This window comes from Schistocerca piceifrons, chromosome 8, assembly GCF_021461385.2.
Source record: "Schistocerca piceifrons isolate TAMUIC-IGC-003096 chromosome 8, iqSchPice1.1, whole genome shotgun sequence".
Lineage (NCBI taxonomy): Eukaryota > Metazoa > Arthropoda > Insecta > Orthoptera > Acrididae > Schistocerca > Schistocerca piceifrons.
In genome coordinates this window covers 340,607,620-340,623,997 of record NC_060145.1, presented here as the reverse complement: position 1 = coordinate 340,623,997, position 16,378 = coordinate 340,607,620, and the positions used below count along the sequence as shown (strand labels likewise).

General features: G+C 43.4%; 1 long non-coding RNA gene and 1 pseudogene across 1 annotated transcript in view; one reads left to right on the top strand and one right to left on the bottom strand.

Moving 5' to 3' along the window:
• Window positions 1–16,378, top strand: part of LOC124712208 — a 337,186-nt gene that overhangs the window by 174,548 nt on the left and 146,260 nt on the right. The window lies entirely within an intron of this gene.
• LOC124712593 lies at window positions 937–1,054 on the bottom strand (annotated as a pseudogene).

Sequence of the window (16,378 nt, the reverse complement as noted above, 5' to 3'; positions counted from 1 at the left end):
TGACAATATTCTAAGCCCCGTTTTGTTGCCGTACACGGCAAACCATCCTGGGCTTTTTACAGCTTTTTTTCGTACTTACCAGACCTTATTTAACTTGGCCAACAAGGTAGACGGATTTCTCCCCAATTGAGAAGGTTTCCACCCATTTCGGGATTTTGACGATCAAGCACGCAAACTAGGCAGAATTCGGCACACTATCCCTCAGTAGGACATACAACAGCTCTATCAATCAGTGTCAAGTCGAATAATTGCATGCGTAAGGGGTATAGGTGGACCAACACGTTTTTGAATGGCTCAATTTGTGAAACTCTGCCGCGCGGTATTAGCCGAGTGGTCTCAGGCGCTGCAGTCATGGACTGTGCGGCTGGTCCCGGCGGAGGTTCGAGTCCTCCCTCGGGCATGGGTGTGTGTGTTTGTCCTTAGGATAATTTAGGTTGTGTGTAAGTTTAGGGACCGATGACCTTAGCAGTTAAGTTCCATAAGATTTCACGCACATTTGAACATTTTTTTTGTGAAACACTTTCTCGTGAATAAATCATCCAATTTTTCTGAAATTGTAATTATTTTTTTGTCTCTACATGCACATCTCATCTACAGATTTGCGTCCCATTCGTACTATTCCTTCGTGGTGCTCCTCCTTTTGTTTTAGAGTGAATTTCAACATCATTAACCACTTACATATTTACTTCGAAAAAGTGGTTACTTTATTGATTTTATACATGTATTAGTCAATGCACACTCCGTCTTCAGGCCACAAGTGGCCCATCGGGACCATCCGACCGCCGTGTAATCCTCAATGAGGATGCGGATAGGAGGGGCGTGTGGTCAGCACACCGCTCTCCCAGTTGTCATGATAGTTTTCTTTGACCGGAGCCGCTACTATTCGGTCGAGTAGCTCCTCAATTGGCATCACGAGGCTGAGTGCACCCCGAAAAATGGCAACAGCGCATGACGGCCCGGATGGTCACCCATCCAAGTGCTGCCCACACCCGACAGCGCTTAATTTCGGTGATCTGACGGGAACCGGTGTATTCACTGCGGCAAGGCCGTTGCCTATTAGTCAATGAAAACCTAGAATAATTCTTACATCTTGCATTGAGTGCGTTTGTTTTTTTAAAAAAAGCTCGTTGTGAATGAGTACATCTTTATCAAAGAAGAGGTTGTACTAAAGCACCGTAATAGGACAGTTTATATGATGGCTTGTAATTTGTCTGCGGTTGGAATACTTTTCTTTTAATGCTTACGTCGATAACTGATCTGGCACTCAAGTTTTTTCATAAAAGCACAGTGTCATTTTCATAATTCGCCTTGCATTCTAAACAAGACCTTTTATGGTCAAGAAATTCTATAAACGACGTAATAAATCGATATTTTGCGATACTCCCGGTATCGATACTTCTGTTTCGATGTTATGCAACATACAGGTTAATGTACTGATTTTGACCCCAAATATCGTATCCAATGTGGTATTGGTGGTACTGGAACTTCCTTAAGGACCGACGTAGGACTGAACTGGACATCTGTGGAATTTTAGTCTGGCACCTATGCAGAGAGATACAGAAAAACTTCATGAGCGTGGCCTTTTGATCTGCTGTAATCGGGCAGGAGTACGCGAATGACCGGAACGTCTTGAATTTTTCCTCCGCTCTTGTATTTCCAAGGAAGACAGCGCGTTCTGAAAGCTGGCAATTTTCCGCGCATCCCACGAGCCCTCGTCGGGCTTCTGGCGCTTCCCGTCTTTCCGTCCTCATTAATTCTTTAATTCTCGCGGGTCTGCTGGGAGCGCCGAGAAAAGAACGTTAAAATAATTTACTGTCCCGCTACATTCGCCAGCTCTGTTTCAATGCGCCGCTTATTTTCAAAGGCGTGTTTATAGCGGAAATGAAGGCAGTTGTTGACGGAGAGATCCAGCGCTGGCGAGTGCTTCTGACGTCCCTCCGGGGAGAAGTTCATGCCTTATTTATTCCGCCTCTGTAAGGAAATTCTTATTTCTTTGCTCTATCTTCTAGAAGTCTTGCTGGTTCCTCCTTCCTTCTTCGAATATGGAACTAGAAAACTGCTGCAGTTTTCGCATTCATTTCGGTAACGTGAAGTAGACAAACGATATGGTTGCATTCTCTGCACACTGTTATTATTATGGTTACTATTATTATTATCTTTGTTTCTCACAGCTGAGTTTACATTGTTGAATACGGTCAAGTTACAACATTGGCTAATCCATTTCATGTTTGAAGTTAATTAGATTTCAGCATTTTTGGTGGTGATGGAAACAAAATACGTTTATTTCAAAAGAAAATAACTGCCCAAACCGTAATCAGCATTGCACTATGGAACAAGCTGCCTGTAGCAGTAATGTAGGAGTAAATATCCTTGGAGTAGTGAAGCAACTTAAATCAGTTAATAAAAGCATATCTTCTGTTCCAGACTGTGTACCAGTTAGGTTCCTTTCAGATTATGCTGATGCAATAGCTCCTTACTTAAAATCGTATACAACCTTTCGCTCTACGAAAGATCCGTACCCAAATACTGGAAAGTTGAACAGGTCACACCAATATTCAAGAAAGGTAGTAGGAGTACTCCACTAAATTACAGACCCATATCGTTAACGTCGATATGCAGCAGGATTTTTGAACATATTTGTGTTCGAACATTATGAATCACCTCGAAGAAAACTGTCTATTGACACACAGTCAACATGGATTTGGAAAACATCGTTCTTGTGAAACTCATCTAGCTCTTTACTCCCATGAAGTGTTGAGTGCTGGTGACAAGGGATTTCAGATTGATTCCGAATCACTGAATATCCGTAAGGCTTTTGACACTGCACCACACAAGCGACTTGTAGTGAAATTGCGTGCTTATGGAATATCGTCTCAGTTATATGACTGGATTCGTGATTTCCTGTCAGAGAGGTCACAGTTCGTAGCAACTGACGGACAGTCATCGAGTAACACAGAAGTGACTTCTGGCGTTCCCCAAGGTAGTGTTACAGGCTCTTTGCTGTTCCTTATCTATATAAACGATTTGGGAGACAATTTGAGCACCCATCTTAGGTTGTTTGCAGATGACGCTGTCTTTTATCGACTAATAAAGTGATCAGAACATGAAAAGAAATTGCAGAATGATTTAGAAACGATTTCTGTATGGTGCAAAAATTGGCAATGATCCTAAATAACGAAAAGTGTGAGGTCATTCACATGATTGCTAAAAGGGATCCGTTAAACTTCGGTTACACGATAAATGTCAAATCTAAAGGCCGTAAATTCAACTAAATATCTAGTAATTACAATTACGAACAACTTAAATTGGAAGGAACATATAGAAAATGTTGTGGAGAAAGCTAACGAAAGACTGCGTTTAATTGGCAGGACACTTAGAAAATATATTAGAGATCTACTAAGGAGGCTGCCTACACTACGCTTGTCCGTCCTCTTTTAGAATACCGCTGCGCGGTGTGGGATCCTTACCAGATGGGACTGATGGAGTACACCGAAAAAGTTCAAAGAAGGACAGCACGTTTTGTATTATCGCGAAATATGGGAGAGAGTGTCACTGACATGATACAGGATTTGGGGTGGAAATCATTAAAATAAAGGCGTTTTTCGTTGCGACGGAATCTTCTCACGAAATTCCAGTCACAAACTTTCTCCTCCGAAGGCGAAAATATTTAGTTGACACCGACCTACCTAGCAAGAAACGATCACCGTGATAAAATAAGGGAAATCACGGCTCGAATGGAAAGATACAGGCGTTCGTTCTTTCCGCGCGCTATACGGGATTGGAATAATAGAGAACTGTGAAGGTGGTTCGATGAACCCTCTGCCAGGCACTTAAATGTGATTTGCAGAGTTTCCATGTAGATGTAGAAGCGGTAGCCTAACAGGAGTGCGTGAGTCAGTTGGCACTGCGTCTTCAAAGTCCATCCGCCCATCCTCATTCTGTTCGGCTTACCTGCCCTCACCTGTACTGCTGTCGTTAGTGCGTTGCGCTCCAACATATGGGCCCTGACGATGAACTACTGTAAGACGATAACACTCTCGGAGGCGTTGGTATGCCCATAAATGAAAAGAAAAAGAATTTGGTAAATGTTAGTGTACTGTTGACGCTCAGTATTCTGCAGTTTGGGAACTGTACATTCATTACACAAATTCTGTGAAATTCAAAGTACTTTTATGAGAATTCATGGTCCTCACGCGACCTTATTTATTGTACTTCCGATCAACACGGGACTACTGCCACGAACGAAACAGTTATCCGCATACGAATTACAATTATAAGCTACCACACCATAGCTATACTGTGCAGCCTCCAACAGAGGCTAGGTGGAACAGCTTGTTTTAAATGCTACGGTCTGTAGTTAGACAGTACGATATAATCATGAAATGCTTGCGAAGAAAATTGTCTCTGAAAAATGTATTAGTAATGATAAGAACACTTTAAAAGAACTTGTGAAGTATTTAGACACATTCAAAGGTGCAACAGAAGTGCATGACAGCTAGAAAAATTCTAAAGTGCAGTTTATTTTGTTAAAAGTCATACCAACGCAGTGTCTGAAGGTACAGAGACACGTACAAATTGTTGACCCAGTTCCTTGTGTAATACGCGCTGCGTGTCCAGCAAGTGAAAACTGTAGTTAATTCCAAAAGGCCAGTTTCAGTGTCATGGATATTTTGAGAGCACAGTGGAACGGTCGTATTATCGTCTGTTAACTGCACAAGTTACGAGCGCCGAAAGTGTGTACTGTCCTTTCGCTTCTGCGAACATAAACGTTGTGCTGCAGCTGTTCTGAGGATGTCTCAGTTTTGCAGGTCTTGCCGTTGTTGTACCACGACACTCTGGTGGGGTTTGACTTAAAAATGTTGAAGAAGCATTTCGTCTACTTGGAACCAGTCATTCTTCTTAACCGAAATCTGCGTTTGCGATTGTGTCCGTAATTTTTTTATATTTTAGAAACCTTCATTGTTCAGATTTTGCTTCCTAGAAACAGCTGGAGTGCGAAGTCGCAAGTTCAATTTTTAGTAAGGCTAATTTGAAAGTGTTGTGTTAACAGTTGCGACGGGAAAAATTTTAGCTGCTAATGACTCGCCATGTACATCAGGAGGGCGACAGAAAATAAGTGTCCGGGAGGTGCAGAGATCACCCTTCTATGGAAGTATGTATTTCACTGCACAAAATGGACATCGTCGACATTCAATAAATGTTCAAAACAAACCGAATGAAAAATGGCGCGCCACAGTGGTTACAAAGGTTGTCACCAAGATCGAAGGCGAACTCCTTGGGAGTTACAAACCGTGCAGGATGTCCAGCTGAGTATCCACTCCCAAAGAATGCTTATAGAATCATATTGGTGTAACGGAGTGATGAGAGCTGATGGAATGTGTTGGCATACAACCGAATTGGAAACAGTCGTGGAGCTTACTGTGAAATTGGCTCTCCTCTGAGGCGTAGCTGTAGCCAGTACGGTAATATATTTTATAGTCACGGAAAAAAACAAGCCTCAAGGAGCTGAATTTGTCCAGTTGTTCCAGTTGGTAATAACTGCAATGTCACACAGTTTCCAGGAGGGATAGTTTGCTCCAAAGGAATATGATTTTTATACCCCGACCAGGAATCATGAAAAACAAAATTACTTCGAGCAGCTATTGGCCAAAAGCAGTGCTCAAGCTGTAGTTGCAGTTCTCTTGAACCCATTTTCCCACTCTTGCTTGCTGTGATGTAAATATCCCCTGTTGCCCTTAGACCATCACGCATACTAGGAAGAGCCGTAGGGGGCAAAGCACCTCCAACTTCTCGTAGCACAATACATAACTTTTTTCCAGCCAGTGTACCACCCAGATTCACAGTCGGAATAATTGTATGCGAATGCATTTCGGCATTGACGTTAGTTGATCTTGACCCGACTCTCTTGGCACCTCTCATTCCCAGTGTTCCCTTCATATGCGTATCACCCTCAAACCCCGACTGATTGGAGTTGAAAGCAAGTTCCTGACGATGGGAGAAGTTTGTTTATCCCATCTATAAATTTTATGGCCGATTCCCCAGTTTACTGTGCTTCGTCAAGACAATGCTTTGTTTGAAATTTCGTTATTCACGTCTTCCAATTCTGTAGCACGTTTTGGAACTATGTAGCCATCCACTGGTTCCCTTGACATCATTGTAATCTATGTTGCGTGCAGTTTGATGTATATAACGTAGTAGGTCACTAACATGCACATCCTGTTAGCCGGCCGCTCTGGCCGAGCGGTTCTAGGCGCTTCAGTCCGGAACCGCGCTGCTGCTACGGTCACAGGTTCGAATCGTGCCTCGGGCATGGATGTGTGTGATGTCCTTAGGTTAGTTAGGTTTAAGTAGTTCTAAGTCGAGGGGACTGATGACATCAGATGTTAAGTCCCATAATGCTTAGAGCCATTAAAAACATCCTGTTAATTGCGTCGAGCACCCTTGAAACGCGCAAACACGCGCCTTGTCCTCCCTTGAATATCCGTAGTCTTCCTTATGCACACTTCTTCGAAATCTTCTTGCATATTAATAATCGTTTCAGCTGTTTTTTGGTCCTTCATTACTGTACCACTACCAGTTTCGTGGCGTTAAAGCCACATCTTCAGGTGACATATGATTAAAACATTAGAGCGGAAAAGCTTGGAATTTTTTTTTCCCAACATTCATTGTCTCTCAGATACAAAACACCGCTAAAAGACGATATGTCATGGATTAAAACTGCCAAATTCCAATATAGTGGATGGGTGCAAAAAAAAAAAAAAAAAAAAAATTGATTGCGGCCGCGTTCCTGTACGCGGTTCCATATAGATTGGAGAAGCGATCACTTTGATACGATTTGTTTTGGACCCATCCACTGTATTGGAATTTGGCAGTCTTTAATCTATGACATACCGTCTTTTAGCGGTGTTTCGTGTGTGATAGACAATGAATGTTGGGGAAAGAAGATTCCGAGCTTTCCCGCTGTAATGTTTTAATCATGTCACCCGAAGATGTGGCTTTAACGCCACGAAAGTGGTAGTGGTTCAGTGATAAAGGACAAAAATACAGCGGAAGCGATTATTAATACCCAAGAAGAATACTCACGGCTGTGGTGCACCACTCACAAGGTTGTCTTCGAAATTTGTTCGTAATTACTATGCCGCAGGTGATCTTCCATGTACGTAATTATGTTTAATGCCCGCTCCTTGGACAACAAATGTGTCTTACTACCTTTCACTGGAGTCGGAAATTGTGGCTCCCTGTCCGGCAAGGATGATGAATTATGTGGCTGGACACCTATTTCAATATCACTTTCACTTGTTAAGCACGTATCGTCATCACTAAACTCCTCAAGTACATTGTCCTCACAGTCGAGCGTATACGACACCACACATTCCATAGACTCATCATGCAGAAACGCTAACATATCATGTGCCACTTCTTTCTTACTCTGCGAAACTCCTTGGGTTTCTTTCTGGCAAAATGTCAGCTTCGGCATCTGTTCTTGTTTACTGTTGCCACTGCTCTGCTTTGTCTCAACACCACTAGCGCTGTTGCACTGTTGTGAACTACTCGAGGACCAAGTAGTTCAACTACGCTCCGTAGCCTCGTGCTGTGCTCACCATTCGAAACCTCCAGTACCACCCGCTGTCGCCATTAGCAGTCAATATCGGGACTGCATGGAAGACAATACGTGGAGCGTCGAATGCCGTAAACATCATTGGCCTTTTGCAACCTCGCACTCGAGGGATTCCTTGTTAGACCCCGTCTTTATAATTTGTGCCCAGTGTACTACGTAAGATTTTTCGCTCTCTTCTTCTTTTTCTTCTTCCTTAATTCTTCTTCTGTACATCACCACTCTTTCGACGAATTTGATTGCTGTGCTCGATCATTTCGTTATTTCTGAGTTTTTTATTTATTTTTATTAATGCATGCCTACTGGAAAATCAATTTGGGTTTCTGAGAAATGTAGGAACACGCTAGGTAGTGCTGACACTACTGCTATCTTAGAAGATAGGTTAAAGAGAGGGGAACCTACATTTATAGCATTTATATAGAGGTAACACTTCGGAATATTGACTGGAATACACTCTGAAATTCCGAAGGCAGCAGGGATAAAATACAACTAGCTAACGTTTATTTACAACTTACAGAAACCAGACTACAGTTAGAATATTCGAAGGACATGAAAGGGAAACAGTAGTTGAGAATGAAGTGAGACTGTTTTAGCCTATCCTTGGTGACATTCAGGGTGTTCAGTGAGCAAGAAACAAAGAAAATGAAGAACAAGATGGAAATGGAAGTTGAAGTTCAGGGAACATAAGTCAAAACTTTAAGGTTTGCTAATTACATTGTCACTCTTTCAGAGACACTAACGAAGTTGAGGAATCAGTTGAGTTGAATGAATAGTGTCTTGAAAAGAGGTTACAAGATTAACATCAACAGTAGTGTAACGAGAGTACTGAAATATAGCCGAATAAAATCAGGCGATGCTGAGGGGCTTAGATTAATTAGACACACAAAGTAGTAGATCAGATTTCCTGTTTGCGAAGGAAAGTAACAGACGACGGGCGAAGTAAAGAGGATACAAAGTGCAGCCTAGCAATAGCACGGAAAGTGTTCCTGAGAATAAAGAATATACCAGAGGACTTAAAAACGTAAGTTATACAGTATTATTGCATACCTACTTTTTTTGAATTCTGCACTAAACTTAAAAGTCCCACAGATACATTATTCTCCAACATAGTCACGAAATGTTTGTAAACAACTGCCGGGACGTTCAACCAGTCTGTCAATTCCTCGACGAAAGAAATCCAGTCCTTGATCACGGAGCCATTCGAGAACTTCTGTGTGGACGTCTTCATTTTCAGAGAATTTGTGACTGCTGTGAATCAGTTCCTCGACTGCCTGGGCACTTATCATCTATGTTAGATGTCATTGGCCGTCGTTCCCGATCAGCAAAAGCCACATCTGTGTGGCTGTAGTCAAACTGTTGGCACCGTTTCTCTATTGCCAGACACGATGAAACAATTGGTCCATATACCGTCAGAATTTCACGTCTAATTTATGTGCGGTTTAGACGTTTTGCCCAAAAGAATCGTATTGTCCAGCTTACTTCAACTATGAAGTATGTTTTAGTTGCTGTATCATTTCCCTCTCAAGTTGTGATGTATCTGTCACCTGTACATCAGCGAAACTGTGTCCTCAGGAGGCCTGAGCCATGCACTTTCATCTGACAGTGCGCTGCCTTTATTTAGCAGTAGTCTTGGTCTAGGACAACATGTCTAAATTACTTTCTGAAGTACCTATGTGCTAACATTTAATGCTAGCCTTTCCCCTGCAGCCTTTGCCCACATATGCCTTTGACACATATTGAATACACCTCCTTCTCATCCCCCTCTCTGTGTCCACCTCTTCTTCTCTCTGTCTGCCCACCTCATCCTCCCTCGTCTATCTGTCTACATTCTACTCCCCATTCTCTGTGTCTCTTCAACTCCTCCATCCCTATCTCTGATGACATCCTCATCTCCATCTCTTTGTTTGTTTCCTCCATCCCTCCCTCTAAACATACCCCCTTCCCCTCTCTCTTTCTAGTTCCACCTCTCCCTTTTCCTTTTCCATCTGCCCACTACTCGTCTACACCGTCCACTTGCCTCATGTATCTCCCCCCCCCCCCACCCCTCTCTCTGTCCATTCCTCCTCGCCCTCATTCTCTCCATTCTCTCTTATATCCAACTCAACCTGTCCCCAGCCATGCTCATCCGCACGTGTAGCCCCACAACATGCCTGTTATGCAGGGCACATTACACATCTGCGGCTTTGTCCCTGATGTACATGCCATCATCTAAAGCAGTTAGATACTACTCCAACACAACATACCTCATATGCAAAGCAGCCTACATATCGGGGCCTGGAAAACTGTTTCTTTCCCTTCACATCAGGATCCCCTGCAAATCAAGTTCATGTGGCGGATACTGTTCCCACACAACATTCATGTCACACAGGGCAGCCTATACACCATGGGATGAGAAAGACACATTTTTGGCGATATCTCCACTCCTATTGGAGCTAAGAGGCTATAAAACCCACAGTATTAGTACTCATGAGTTGTGCTGTTTTTGTGCAAAATTTGGTGGAAATCGATCCTGTGGTTTGGGAGAAGATCCCAGACATACATACACGCTACTTTACATATGTCAAACCCAGCAGTGCCCAAGTATTCATTCTGCGAATTTCATATTAGAAATTAAAACAAAATATGAACTGTGTTCATAGTGTAACATCGGAAAAACTTCATTTCCATCTATTCGTGAAAACACCTTAGAAATTATGAATTAATTGTACAAAGAAATATGCATAATGTACACATGTAGTACATGTAGTAAGTACAGTATTTTGGACGGTTTCTGCTTGCTGGCGACAGCTGTTTCATGTGTCTGCAATGCAATGTGCGTTGCAGCTGAAAGCTGTCAAAAGTCCTGTGATATGTGAGTGATTATTTAAGTTAACTCGACTGTATGAGTGCTTTAGCATTAAAGAATAAATGTATTAAAACTTCATGTTAGGTACAGCATTTATTGACGCATCTCAGTGTTTATGACGTCATATCTCCTGAACTGTGATAGGTAGGTGTTTCTTATCCCAGCAGCGATTGTTACCTGACAGTAAGAGATATGTGTACCAGGTATGGTTGAAATGGGTCAAGTGGTTTAGAAGGAGATGTGGAACATACAAACATTTATGAATCCAGAATGAGATTTTCACTCTGCAGCGGAGTGTGCGCTGATATGAAACTTCCTGGCAGATTAAAACTGCGTGCCGGACCGAGACTCGAACTCGGGACCTTTGCCTTTCGCGGGCAAGTGCTCCACCGACTGAGCTACCCAAGCATGACTCACGCCTGGTCGTCACAGCTTTACTTCTGCCAGTACCTCGTCTCCTACCTTCCAAACTTTACAGAAGCTCTCCTGCGAACCTTGCAGAACTGGCACTCCTGAAAGAAAGTTTCATATCAGCTGGGAGGATGGGGCGTGAATAGTGCTTGGGTAGCTCAGTCGGTGGAGCACTTGCCCGCGAAAGGCAAAGGTCCCGAGTTAGAGTCTCGGTCCGGCACACAGTTTTAATCTGCCAGGAAGTTTCATTTATGAGTCCATTTTTATAATATACTTGGATAACAGGTAAGTATGCGAAGACAAGACTGCTAGCTCGAATAACTGTTGTGGAAATCCTGAATGGAATTGGGGTAACAAGGAATTTGCGTCCTTATCTGACTAAAAGAAGGGATCGGTTGATAGGGTACATCCTGAGGTATCAAGGAGTCGTTATGGTAATGCAGCCAAGTGGGAAGGGGTGGTGGCGGGGGAAATGGTAAAACTTGTAGAAGGAGACAAAAGCATAACTACGGTAAGCAGGTTCCGTTGCTTGTAGGCTGCAGTAGTTATGCAGAAACGAAGAGGTTTGCACACGATAGACTGGCATGGAGAGGTACGTCTTCGGACTAATTATGACAACAACAACAACAACGAAACAATAACAAGGAGAATAGTACTACTAGAAGTGTTATTTCTTTTACGTCGCGATAGTGCTACAATGAAGTAAGGGAAACGTGGTGAATCTCAGCACGGCGTGTTGTAGTGTGGGAGGCCAGACGGAGGGGGCGAGGCAGTCTTCTCCAAACAAGCGGCACGTGCTGCGGTCGGTCCCGTGTGTAGGGGCCGCGCCGTAATGGACGTGAGCGAGCTACCGGAATAGACTCGTCTCACGGCACAGCACAGGCGAGGCCTCATGACGCTACCTCTTGTAAACAGCGCGCTGTTAGCGAGGCTGCTCGCCCTCCAGAGTCAACCGAAATCTCTGCGCCGGATGGTGGACGTTGCAGTAGCGCGACTCGTTTGTCCACACTTCACCACGGGTCCAGTAAGGGCGGACGCCTGAGCTGCTGTCGAGCAGAACCTGGCGCAAGACCAGCTGTCAGTTGACAGGGCGCGAGCACTCGTCGTGCACAAATCGCTCAGCCTGGCTACGTTGTGCCGGCCTCTGTGGCCGAGCGGTTCTAGCAACACCGGCTCAAAGGAAGGCCTCGGCGCTTGGTGGTGACGTCACGTCAGCTAGGCACGGCGAACGCCAGGTCTGTTGCAGGCAGAAACGCCTGGGAGTGCTTATCGCTATAAATCTCTTATTTTTGGACAAACTGTTTGGTATTGTTTTGGATTCTGCAGTTTTATTTAGATGAAAGATTTTCTTACTCTCGTAAGGCTGCAAATGAAGATCATAGTTCTGTATTACTGAATCCTGTCGAAACAAACGTAGATCAATATGAGAAGATGCTTTGCCCCATTGCAAGCTTCGGAAATTTTACATTCAAGTAACTATATTTATTTAATCCATTTTGTTATCGAAAGTTACCCCAACCCCCTTACAATGAACTCGTTTCTTTTATTAATTTATTTATTTTCGTTTGACATCGTCACTGGAAATGTGAACTAATTTACATGTGTAAATGTCCAACCGTTGCCAGTCATTAGATTACAGTCGTTTTCAACGAAAGGGCCGGCCGAAGTGGCCGCGCGGTTCTGGCGCTGCAGTCTGGAACCGCGAGACCGCTACGGTCGCAGGTTCGAATCCTGCCTCGGGCATGGTTCAAATGGCTCTGAACACTATGGGACTTAACAGCTGTGGTCATCAGTCCCCTAGAACTTAGAACTACTTAAACCTAACTAACCTAAGGACATCACACACATCCATGCCTGAGGCAGGATTCGAACCTGCGACCGTAGCAGTCGCGCGGTTCCGGACTGCGCGCCTCGGGCATGGATGTGTGTGATGTCCTTAGGTTAGTTAGGTTTAACTAGTTCTAAGTTCTAGGGGACTAATGACCTCAGCAGTTGAGTCCCATAGTGCTCAGAGCCATTTGAACAATTTTTTTCAACGAAAGGAATTCTAAACAGGAAACAAAATAGCTTCATACATCGAAAATACTGCTGAGCTTGAACTTTTTTAAACATGCACATTAGAAAAGATAAAATTCCCCTCTTGCAGCTGGAAGGAGAAACTTTATAACATAAAAAAATTTTATTTGATAAAACAAGTATCTCTCTTTTGCCTCTCCTTCTGTCCCCCACCCTCTCCCGCAAAGTGTACAATTGCAAGATATTTCATTAACATTCAGTGCTCTTCACCCCATAGTCAACCAAGATACCTAAAGAAGAGCACCAATATGTTCACAATTTCTTGTAAAAGCAACCCAGTACAAACGTAACTTCCTCAGATTTACAAATAAGGTAAAGAAGCACGAATTATGTTGCTGCTGGACCATGCAGTTGTTTATGTATGTCAATCCTTAAAACAGGTGGAAATTTAAGTTCAGTAGTACACTATTTGTTAAGAAGTGAAATGAATTGCACAATTAATTGATTGCAGAAATCTCTCAGAACAATGTGTGTTGGTCAACTACCGCCAATAGTTTCACATTTTCCTGTGTCAGGGAGGGAGACACCACCATTGTGAGTATGCCTGCAACAGACCTGGCGTTCGCCGTGCCTAGCTGACGTGACGTCACGAACAAGCGCCGAAGCCTACCTTTGAGTCGGTGTTGGTTCTAGGCGCTTCAGTCCAGAACTGCGCTGCTGCTACGGTCGCAGGTTGGAATCCTGTCTCAGGCATTGATGTGTGTAATGTCCTTACGTTAGTTAGGTTTAAGTAGTTCTAAGTTCTAGGGGACTGATGACCTCAGATCTTAAGTCCCATAGTGCTCACAAGGGAACCTCCCCATCGCACCCCCCCTCAGATTTAGTTATAAGTTGGCACAGTGGATAGGCCTTGATAAACTGAACACAGATCAATTGAGAAAACAGGAAGAAATTGTGTGGAACTGTGAAAAAAATAAGCAAAATATACAAACTGAGTAGTCCACGGGTCGCATAGGCAACATCGTGGACAAAATGAGCTTAGGAGCGTCGTGGTCCCGTGGTAGCGTGAGCAGCTGCTGAGCGAGAGGTCCTTCGTTCAAGTCTTCCCTCGAGTGAAAATTTTATTTTCTTTATGTTGCATAGTTATTATCTGTCCGTTCGTTCATTGACGTCTTTGTTCACTGTAATAAGTTTAGTGTCTGTGTTTTGCGGCCGCATCGCAAAACCGTGCGATTAGTAGACGCAAGGACGTGCCTCTCCAATGGGAACCGAAAACATTTGATCGCAAGGTCATAGGTCAACCGATTCCCCCACAGGAAAACACATCTGATATATTCTATACGACACTGGTGACGGCATGTGCGTCACATGACAGTAATATGTTGTCGACCCACCTAACTTGTACACTTGGCGAATGGGTAAAAAGATTCTTCTATCTTGCCCGATTTAGGTTTTCTTGTAGATGTGATAATCACTCCCAAAAAAGTGATGAAAACATAAGAGTTTGTCACATAAACTGAAAATAAAAAATTAAACTTTCACTCGATGGAAGATTTGAACCAAGGACCTATCGTTCCGCAGCTGCTCACGTTACCACGAGACCACGGCACTCCTGCGTTCCCAGTGTCCTTGATGTTGCCTATCTTCCCATGAACTACTCAGTTTGTATATTTTGCTTATTTTTTCACAGTTCCACACAATTTCTTCCTGTTTTCTCAATTTATCTGTGTTCAGATTTTCAAGGCCTATCCACTGTGCCAACTTATAACTAAATCTGAGGGGGGTGCGATGGGGAGGTTCCCTTGTCAGAGCCATTTCAACCATTTGGTGAAAGTGCGGCAGGCAGGAAGCATCCTGCGACTCCGAAGGCCGAGGAAGCTGCTGTGGCGGTTCCCAAAGTCTGCCTCAGTAGTACAGGTACAGCCTTTTCACTATTAATTCACCATATACAGCCGATGTCAGACATACAAAGTGTCTCAGGTAAAATTATCAATTAATTTTGGCTATGCTGGGAACTGTGACTGTGTTACATAATTGTTTATTTCTATTTTCTGCTACCAGTCACTCTTATTTATTTTGTGTTTAAGATACTGCAACGTATTTCGAGCACTTGCTCCCCATCTTCAGCATTGATGTATACAATGGTTGGCCTCATAGTGATGTCCAGTGTTGTCTTCCGCTAGTGTGGAGCTGTCTCTCGTTACGGGAATGAAATTTTCACTCTACAGCGGAGTGTGCACTGATATGAAACTTAATGGCAGATTAAAACTGTGTGCCGACCGAGACTCGAACTCGGGACCTCTGCCTTTCGCGGGCAACTGCCCTACCAACTCAGCTACCCAAGCACTACTCACGACCTGCCCTCACAGCTTTAATTCCGCCAGTACCTCGTCTCCTACCTTCCAAACTGCACAGAAGCTCTCCTGCGAACCTTGCAGAACCAGCACTCCTGGAAGAAAGGATATTGCGGAGACATGGCTTAGCCACAGCCTCGGGGACGTTTCTAGAATGAAATTAAAGCTGTGAGGACGGGGCGTGAGTCGTGCTTGGGTAGCTCAGTTGCTAGAGCATTTGCCCGCGAAAGGCAAAGGCCCCGAGTTCGAGTCTCGGTTCGGCACACAGTCTTAATCTGCCAGGAAGTTTCTGTCTCTCGTTGTTTGTTATGACAGACATCAGAACCTGTGTGAGATGCAGACAGTTTTGTATCAGTTATTATATTGCGAAAATAGTGTGTACACATTCATATACGACAGCTTTCCAAGTACGATTTTGACGTCCCAAAGCTGTGTTATTTATCCTCAGTATACAGACAGAGCTGTATTAAGTATGTGGTGTTTACATATATGTAGGAAGATCGGTACAGTGAGTTACGTTCAAGAAACAGTGACAAAATAAAAAGTACAATAATTTAATGTTACACAACAGCTCCACCTGTGTAGCAAGGATAAAAAACGTAAGTTTGAGACGCCAAACTCGTGAGTGAACAACTGTCATATAAAAAAGTTTACCACACGATTTTCGGACCATAATTACTAATGCAGAACTATCTGCATTGCACACAGTGTGGTGTCAGTCATAACAACCCATGAGACACAACTCCACACCAGCTGAAGACGTCACTGGACATAGATTGCTGGCCAACCACTAGCCCGCCTCCCTCCAAATACCCCAACAGCCACTCCAGCAGCGAACAGTACTAAAATCGTTCTTTCAGTTTAGTTAAAAATAACTTACTTTTAAGAACAATTTACTGGATGCATAAACTCCTGAAGACCGACAGAACATGTTCGAAACCCGTTGCAGTATGTTAAATCAAACATAAAAAGCAAGTGTCTGGTAGCAGAGAATACAAATTAATAAAGGAATGGTCAGTATCAGGCAAATGACAGGAACGATCATTTAAAGCAAAAAACTTCATATGCACATATGCCCTGTTCCAAATAGTTTCCGAGAGAGAACACATTTAATTTACGTTGTTGTTTATTTTCTGT